The sequence below is a fragment of the Carcharodon carcharias genome, chromosome 30, assembly GCF_017639515.1.
Source record: "Carcharodon carcharias isolate sCarCar2 chromosome 30, sCarCar2.pri, whole genome shotgun sequence".
In the NCBI taxonomy this organism is placed as follows: Eukaryota; Metazoa; Chordata; class Chondrichthyes; order Lamniformes; family Lamnidae; genus Carcharodon; species Carcharodon carcharias.
Genome location: NC_054496.1, coordinates 23,437,899 through 23,447,840, shown reverse-complemented (window position 1 = coordinate 23,447,840; position 9,942 = coordinate 23,437,899). Strand labels below are relative to the sequence as shown.

The following is a 9,942-nucleotide window of genomic DNA, read 5'->3' as shown; positions in this document are numbered from 1 at the left end:
CCAAACGGATGGGCTCTCGAAGCTAGAGCACCAAGCCAAAGGCCTTCCAGCTCGAAAGCAGGTAAGTGAGGGAGAAGGTGCTTCAAAATGGAGGCCCTCTCTCCAAACTACCAATTAGCCTGTGGTTGCTGCAGTAGCGAGACATTTGGGAGAGCTACCAGACCTGCGTCAAGCGTGGCTCCTCCGCTCCTCGCCAGGCAGCTTTTCCTCATGGGAATGTGTTCCATTTTCCAACCATTGTCTTGCTAAAGAATTTTCTCCTGAGTTCTCTACTGGATACTTGATATTTATGATATCTAGTTCTGGTTTCCCGCGCAAATGAAACAGCTTCTCTGCATCCACTCTATCAAACTGTTTCACAATCTATAAAGCCTCTGTCAAGTCACCTCTCAGTCTTCTCTATTCTAGGGAAAAGAGCCCCAACTTATTCAATTGCTCTGACAGATACAACCTCTCATTTCTGCTTTTTTTTTTGCAACTTCTCCAGTGCCTCTATACCTTTCCTTTGTAATATTGAGACCAGAATAGTACACAGTACACCAAGTGTGGTTTAACCAGGGTTCATAGAATGATAAAGCACAGAAAGATTCCGTTCAGCCCACCCTGCCTTTGCCAGCTATGCAAGTTTAATATAACTTCCCTGTTTTTCAAATCCACCCCTTTAGAAATGAACTCCAGTGCTTTGAATGGTTGTTATTGCATTGTTTACCTGCATTAATGTGCTTGGCGATTTGTGTATCACTATTGCCAGTTCCTCTACCACTCTCAGGCACTTATTTTCCATGGAGTATATGACCTCCTTAACCTTTCTATAAAAATGTACCACCTCAGACTTTTCTGTATTGAGCTAATTTGCCAATTACATTCCATTCTACATGTTTAATAATAGGTTTTTGCATGTTGCAGCAGTTTTCCTCTATAGTATTGGAATGATTGACCTTCACTATATTATTAACTACCATTACTAGTTTTATTTATATTGTCATCATTTTTCTATTCATTCATGGGATTTGGGCATCGCTGGCTAGGTCAGTATTCATTACCCATCCCTAATTGCCCTTGAGAAGGTGGTGGTGAGCTGCCTTTTTGAACCTCTGCAGTCCATGTGGTGTAGGTACACCCACAGTGCTGTTAGGGAGGGAGTTCCAGGGTTTTGACCCAGCGACAGTGAAGGAACGATGATACGAGTCAGGATGGTGTGTGGTTTGGAGGGGAACTTCCAAGCAGTGATGTTCCCATGCGTCTGCTGCACTTGTATTTCCAGGTAGTCAAGGTTGTGAGTTTATGGAAGGCACTATCTAAGGAGCCTTGGTAAGTTCCTGCAGTGCATCTTGCAGATGGTACATGCTGCTGCCACTTTGTGTTGGTGGCAGAGGGAGTGAATGTTGAAGGTGGTGGATAATTTGGCACATGCTGCCGTGATGATTTTTCCAATAAGCCAATTATCTCTCTCTTTCTCACTCACTCACTGAATTTGGTGTCCTCCATAAATGTTGAAAATGTTCTTCCGAATCCCCAGTCTAATTCATTTATGTAACTGGCAATTATAATGGCCTCAGCACTGATCCCTGCAGAAGGCCATTTTCCATCTTTTCCCAGACTGAGTAACGACCTTTCAACCCAACTCTCGTTCCTGTTTTGTGGCCAGATTTCTATCCAGTCTATTTCTTGCTCCTTGACCCCGCATGTCCTGATCTTAGCCATGCAGTAACTTACCAAAGGTCTTCCGAAAACCCAAAAATGTTATCTGCTGCCTTATCCTGTGGACCCTTTCAGTTACTTCTTCAAAGAACTCAAAATAAGGCTGGTTAAACCCTTTTGAAATCCATGCTGACTGCTCTTTATTATATGAGCAGTGAGTCTACAACAGACCCAGACACGAGGGGAGGAAAAGTCCAGTGGTGGAGAGCTTTGGGAACTGTAGGTCCAAAGTCACTTGTTCTTCGTAAGCATGCTAAACTTACCACAGGTCATGGCTCAAATAACTCAACAACAACAAATTGCATTTATATAGTGTCACTGGTCTAGTAAAATATCCTAAGGTGCTTCATTCACAGGAGCGTTGTCAAACAAGACTTGACACCCAGCCGCATAACGAGAAATTAGGGCAGGTGACCAAACATTTTATCAAAGAGGTAGGTTTTAAGGACCATCTTAAAGGAGTAGAGAGTGGGGGGGACAGGTTTAGAGAGGGAATTCAATTGATTAGGGACCAAGGCAGCTGAAGGCACAACTGCCAATGTTGGAAGAATTAAAAGTGGGGGTGTGTAAGTGGTCAGAGGTCGTGGAGTGTGGGTATCTTGGATGGTTGTAGGGCCAGAGGCAATTACACAGAAAGGCCAGGGTGAGACACTGGGGGGATTTCAGAAGAAGGGTGAAAATTTTTCAGTTGAAGCTTTGAAGGACTGGAAACTAATATAAGTCAATGAGCATGAGGTAGTGGGTGATCAGGACTTAGTGTGGGCTAGGAAAATGTACACAGCAATAATACAATAATGTACACTGTACAAGATTCTTGTCAATGTTCATGAAGTCCAATGATATTACCTTTTCAATAAGTTGGTGATCATTTTTTATATTGCAATTGTTATAGATTGTGTACCAAATATTGATTGTTAAGCGGAAGGGATTGGCGATTTATGAATATTGATTATGTAGAATGATATTAGTGTGCAATGACAATTGATTATTATGTTGAAAGAATCATCTGTTTATGAAGCATTAATTATTGTAAATGGGATTGCTTGTGTTTTATGTCTTGATCATTATCTAAAAGGAATCTATTGACCTTTGTTTATGTAAGATGAATTGTCTGTTTATCTTTTAAACATTGATTGTTATGTAGAAGTGACTAGCTATTGATTGAATGTTACTTATGATGTACAATTGAGTGTCTACACATGCTGCGTGTTTAAAGGGGATTGGCTGAAAGGATTAGATGAAGTCAAATGGGAGGACACTCAGGTGGGGCATAAACACCAACATGGAACAGTTTTTTCATGATGTAACTTTGATATCATCTTATTGTTATGTAGAAGGGAGCACCTATATGCCAGGTAGCAACAATAATGTAAAAGGGTTTGGCTGCAGATTCATCAACAGAGTATTGAGCCCAACTGTTATGTTTTGCAGAAGGTATAGTTGCTGAATATTGGGCTTTCATATTACAAAGATTACAGATTGGCTGCATATTGACTATTATCTAAAAGGCACTGGCTGTTCTTTAATTTTTATGTAAAAGGTTTTGGTTCTGCATTGAGTATTAATTTGAAGTGAGGCTCAGTCGTTGAGTATATTCAAGACAGAGATTGATAGATATCTAGAAGTTAAAGATATCAAGGGTTATGGGTTAATGGCATTGAGGTGGAATCTAGCTGTATGGCGAACAGGCTCGAGGGGCCAAATTGTTTTCCCTTTATTTTTTCATGGGATGTGGGTGTCGCTGGCAAGGCCAGCATTTGTTACCCATCCCTAATTGTTCTTGAACCTAGTGCTTGCTAGGTTAGTCCAGAGGACAGTTAAGAGTCAACCACATCGCTGTGGGTCTGCAGCCACATGTAGGCCAGACCAGGTAAGGGTGGCAGATTTCCTTCCCTAAAGGACATTAGTGAACCAGTCCATGTTGGTTCATGATCATTATTACTGAGGCTAGCTTTCAATTCCAGATTTTATTAATTGAATTTAATTTGAACCCATGCCCCGTGAGCATTAGTCTGGCCCTTTGGATTACGGGTCCAGTGACATTACCATCACGCCACTGTCTCCCCCAATATGGAAAATGCATATTGAGGACTGATAATTATGTAGCCGGCATTGGCTGTAATGATGAATTAATTATAATGATAAGGTGCTCAAACCGGCGAATAATACAGCACAGATGAAGACCATTCAGCCCATCGAATATAAGCCTGCTCTTTCACTGAGCAAGCTGACTGATCCAGTTACCCCACTCTTTCCCCATATTCCTGCAATATTTTCTCCTTGACATAGTTATCAATTTTCCTTTATAGATACTATTGAATCTGTTTCCACCATTATAACTTTTTTTTGGAAAAATACACTTTGTTCATAAAATATCTGAAAGAACATTACAAACATTTTGAAACGACCATCACAAAAAGTGCAATCATATTCAGGTTTTTCAAATAGATCATGAGGTGCTTCAACACAATCAATGAACATTGCAGACAGTTCAAAATGGTCATGACAGACAGTGCATGGTATTTAAGTTATCTACATAGATCATGTTGCACTCTGAGGTGCTTCAATACAATTGAGAAACATGTAGTATTCACTGCATACATTCAATATAAGTCATACAGCCTGAGGGGTCTATAGAATTCCCAACACCTTGGTTCACTATGGCTGAAAGGTCTCAGACAGCAACTTTTCCCCATTTGGCCTTTGCAGCAGCTGCCCCAAGCTTTAGTGTGTCCCTCAGCACGTAGTCCCGGACTTTGGAATGTGCCAGTCTGCAACACTCGGTCGGGGACAACTCTTTGCACTGGAAGACCAGCAAGTTTCGGGCAGATCAAAGAGCGTCTTTCACCGAGTTGATGATCCTCCAGTTGCAGTTGATGTTTGCCTTGGTGTGTCTCTCCAGACCTTCTTTGCAAAGGCACAATCCACAAGGAGGTGAACAATGGTCTCGTCCCCACCTCAGCCACCTCGAGGGCAACGTGTGCAGGGGGTGAGACTCATGATGTGTAGGAAGGATGTGACAGGGAGGGTCTGTCTCACCACCAGCCAAGCTACATCTTGGTGCTTGTTGGAAAGTTCTGGCGATGAGGCATTCTGCCAGATGACTTTGAAAGTCTGCTCGGGGAACCAGCCGACAGGATCCACCATCTCCTTTTCCCTCAGGGTCTCTAGGACGTTATGTGTCGACCACTGTCTGATGGACTTGTGGTCAAAGGTGTTTGTCTGCATAAATGTTTCCACAAGGGACAGGTGCTATGGCATAGTCCAACTACTTGGAGCGTTCAACGGCAGCGTGGCCAGACCCATCCTTCTCAAAACCAGGGACAGGTAGAAGTTGCCTCCCCGCAGCAGAATCCCCAGGCTGGAGGAACGTGAGTCGTTTCCTCCCGACCAGATCGATGGCCCATGGGACCCACCATCGTGACCATTGCCTGTGGGAGCTGAGGTGCGGTATCGCACACTCCTGCAGAAACAACAGGTCAGCTTTGACTTTGGCAAGGTAGTCCAAGGTCGCAACACATCGCGTAGTAAATTTAATGCTACGCACGTTAATGGATACAATCTTTATCCACATTTTTAAAGCATTTGTCGCTTACCAAACCTGCTGTCTCTGAGAGTTCCAGACCTTTGGTCTGCTCCTGCGTACCCACAGTGTTCACAGATTGTCTCACTTTGGATGGGCTGAAGAAACCGTCCTATACTGTCCCATTGGAGATGTTCCGCTCAGGGGGCTTTGGGGGGTTCGTGCAACGAGCGAGGTTTGAATTGTTCTCTGTTGGAGAAGTCTCTCCGATCCATTCCCCCTGAGGCTGTCGGCTGCCTCAATGTTTCCCTTTATCTTGTCTCTCTCCATGTCCTCCTTAGTTTCACTGTGCTCGCTGGGGACCTTGATGGTTGGAGGGTTGCAAGTGTCCTTGGTGGTAGTGACACTGACCATTTCATCTGCTTCCCTCTCATTGGCTGTGGCTGCCTATGCATAAGTGAGGCAACATTTGGGGCAGGTCCTGTAGAGGTGACCTGCCTCGCCACACAGGTTGCAGCTCTTAGTCTGTTTGCAGTCCTTTGTCCGGTACCATTCCTGCTTGCAATTCTTGCAGAGGACAGTGCTGCAGTTGGCCGCCAAATGACCAGACTTGCTGCATGAGTGACAAAGTTTGGGCTGCCCAGCGTAGACAAGGTAGCCACAGTTTCCCCCGATAGCGAAGCTGGAAGGAGGGTGGAGGATGGTTCCCTTACCGTCCCCCTTGAGCGTAACCTTGACCTGGTGTTTACTGGTCCAAATCCTAAAGGTGTCTTTAACCTCAGTGCAACTCCCAACCTTGTCGACGTACCTGGCGAGGAAGGTGAGCACATCGGCGACAGGGGCATGAGGGTTGTAGAGATGCACAGTCACCACATGGTCCCATTGCAATGGCAGAGCAAAGAGCGGCTCCACCGTCAGGATCCTGATCTCCAGCTGGCCTCTCTTCTCCTCAAACACCTTCAGGAACTTGACGCAGGCAGCAACATTCCTGAAGGTCACATCGAAGTATCCAGCGCTGGGGAAGTCCTGCAGGCAGTAGATCTCCACAGCTTCAAATCCACATGACTCCAAAAGGATTCTCTTAATGAAGAAGGCCCGATCCGTGGGTGCACCTCCTTCGCTGTCTGTCACCGCCACCCACTGGCATTACGTACTCCCTGGTTTGGGGCATGACTGGTTGCAGCCATCAACACTTTAAGTTCCCAATGTTCGGCACTAAAGCCCCTTCAAAGGAGAACAAAGCACAGAAGAGCTTCCAACACCAAAGGGCAAAAAGGCCAGAGCCTCTGCTGAAACCACCCTGTAAAATAAAAAACAAAAACAGAATTACCTGGAAAAACTCAGCAGGTCTGGCAGCATCGGCGGAGAAGAAAAGAGTTGACGTTTCGAGTCCTCGAGTCAGTTCTGTCGAAGGGTCATGAGGACTCGAAACGTCAATTCTTTTCTTCTCCGCCGATGCTGCCAGACCTGCTGAGTTTTTCCAGGTAATTCTGTTTTTGTTTTGGATTTCCAGCATCCGCAGTTTTTTTGTTTTTATCTCTGTAAAATAAATGATATCCACGAGAAAAAACCACTTACCCACATTCAGAAGCAACCATGATCCTGGTCTCTCCCCTTGCCAGGTAAGTATACACATATGGGGACATCGCAGGCATCGGCACACCCGAAGTGCAATGGGCTAGCCTTGTCCTGGGAGGACCACCTTCATAATCGTGGTCCCTCCCCTGCCCGGTAAGCATGTTTCCACCACTTTAACAGGCAGTACATTGCAAATCCTAGCCTCTTGAGTGTAAAAAAATGCTTTTCCACATGTTGCCTCTGGCTCTCTTGCAAATCACCTTAAATTGACTGTGTGTTGGCTATTGACCATCACATGTGACTGTGCCTTGTTTATTTACTTAGCGTTTGTTCATTATAAAGAAGAGATTAAATGTATATTTATTGTTTTGTGGAAAGATCGAGTATTGATTCAAATATATATAAATATATATATATATATATACAAACACTGAGCATTAGAAATTCTCAACCAACACCAGGCTCAACAGAAACTCGTTTGAAAGTATTCTGAGCATTCATTGGTATGTAAATTGATTGTCCGTTTATTGATTAATATGCGGAATGATGTGTCCTTTTATTGACAAAGAGTGTTATATGTTACAGCTAAACGCTATGGAATAGCTCCCTCCATTGTCAGGAAATGTTCTACTTTGTTCAGGATTAACAGACACTAAATAACCTAGCTGTAAATCTTTGTACCATGCTAGTTAATGAATCCCTCACAGGTTCTATTGAATTAAACAGAACAGGAACACTGGGCAATAACCTGAAACTCCATAAATTGATTCGAGGTCAACGTGCTGCTGTGTCCAAGTGACCTTTGATGGTGAATTGAACATCTCGGTTTGATTTGACATGAATGCCCAGGATATTGTATTGCACAGCGGCTTAATCTCAGCACAATTACAAATACGCTATCCTTTCAAATGAGTTCCTATTGAGCCTGGTGTTGGTTGAGAATTTCCTAAGTGAGTGAATGTTTGGATTTTCTAAAGTCTAAAGGAGTCTATAAGAATTAAAGGGAAGGAGTTTTCTCCATTGGATTCTTTACACAGGATATGCTCATTGTGACTATAAGCAATAAGGCCCCAATAGAACCCCAATTAAGGGGTTTGCAATTCTGTGCACTGGAAATGATTGGGAATGGATGACTCACTATAATTCTATACAATGACTGAATAGAAAGGAGTTTGCTCTTTTCCTATTTGACTCAATGCAAGTTAATAGAGGGAGATGTTGTGTAGTGGTAATGCCACTAGACTAGAAATCTAGGCTAATGCTTTAGAGACGGGGGTTCAAATCCCAGCAAGGCAGCTGGTGAAATTTGAGTTCAATTAATAAATCTGGAACATAAAGCTAGTGTCAGTAATGGTGACCATGACAACTGTCGTGGCTTGTTGTAAAAACCCATCTGGTTCACTAATGCCCTTTAGGGAAGGAAATCTGCCATCCTTACCTCCTCTGCCCTATATTCCAGATCCACAGCAATGCAGTTGACTCTTAACTGCCCTCTGAAATGGCCTAGCAAGCCACCCAGTTCGAGGGCAATTAGAGATGGGCAACAAAAATAAAGAAAGAGTTGTTGCTCACTGAGGTCTTGTTGAGATCAGGTTAAGTGAGTGGGTAAGAACTTGGCAGATGGAATATAATGTGGGAAAACATGAGGTTATGCACTTTGGCAGGAAGAATAGAGGAGCTGAATATTATTTAAATGGAGAAAGACTGAAGAAAACTGCAGCAAAGAGGGATTTGGGGGTCCTCGTGCATGAATCCCAAAAAAGCTAGCGTACAAGTTCAGCAGGTGATAGGAAAGGTAAATGCTGGCCTTTATTTCAAAGGGGACAGAGTATAAAAATAGGGAAGTCTTGCTAAAACTATACACAACACTAGTTTGACCACACCTGGAATACTGTGAACAGTTTTGGTCCCCTTATCTAAGGAAAGATATACTGGCATTGGAGGTAGTCCAGAGAAGGTTCACTAGGTTGACCCCGGTATGGAGGGATTTTCTTATTAGGACAGGTTGAGTAGGTTGGACCTGTGCTCATTGGAGTTTGGAAGAATGAGAGGCGACCTTATTGAAACAGATATGATTCTTAGAGGGCTTAACAGGATAGATGTTGTTGTGAGAGATCCTAGGCCCAGAGGGCATAATCTCAGAATAAGGGGTCACCCATTTAAGACAGAGAATGAGGAGGAATTTCTTCTCTCAGAGGGTAGTGAATATGTGGAATTCTCTACCGCACAGGGTTATAGAGGCTGGGTCATTAAGTTTATTCAAAGCTGAGATAGACAGATTTTTAATCAGTAAGGGAATCAAAGGTTATAGGGGAAAAGGCAGGAAGGTGGAGTTGAGGATTATCATATCAGCCATGATCTCACTGAATGGCGGAGTAGACTCGATGAACCGAATGGCCTACTTCTGCTCCTATATTTTATGGTCTCATGGCTAACCAAACATGTAAGGGAAAGGGTTAAGTCTGAGAAGTTTGGCCTGTTGTTGTTCATACAGTGGGTTTGGCCCATTGGGAAATCACTGTTATGGAAGCTTTAAAAAAATCGGCACTGGAATTTCAGACAGATTCATTGAATGGGAAGCGTTTGGTCCCGTGGAATTCTGCCCTCAGGAAGCGGGTGAGAAGGGACTTGATTCACTGGATTTCAACAGAGTAAAAGTGAACGCGAAAGAATTTGGTGGTTTGGAACTGAAGGGAAAGGAGTTAGCCATTGGGTGTGAATAAGAAAAGGTCTGATTGATGGGGGTTCCTATACAGTGAGAATGAATAAGCCCATTGAAAATCTATATAATGGTACTGGATCGCCAGCCAAGGTGTACCTGGCACTTCTGCAGCATTTGTGTTTGCACTGCACTGATGTTTCACTCCTTTCCCCTTTGAGCTATAATGGCAGAAGACACATTCTTGAAATATGTATTAGTCCAGGCTTTTATATTAGTCGGGATATGTGCCATTCATTCTGAATTTTACTCTTCATCGTTTTGTACTTCTCTTGTTTCTTTGACTTCATCACTTTAACTTCACAAAATTAAGGATCCACATTGATCTGAGAGATCGAGGCAGGTTTTAGCTTCCCATCACTTAATTGACCTTTTTGTCAGATGTTGAAATGTGGGCTGACAAAAGCTCTTGTCTGGAGTT

General features: G+C 43.5%; 1 pseudogene; it reads right to left on the bottom strand.

The window, feature by feature from the left end:
- Positions 1-6,837: 6,837 nt before the first annotated feature.
- On the bottom strand, positions 6,838-6,963 carry LOC121271438 (annotated as a pseudogene).
- Between the last annotated feature and the right edge of the window lie 2,979 nt (positions 6,964-9,942).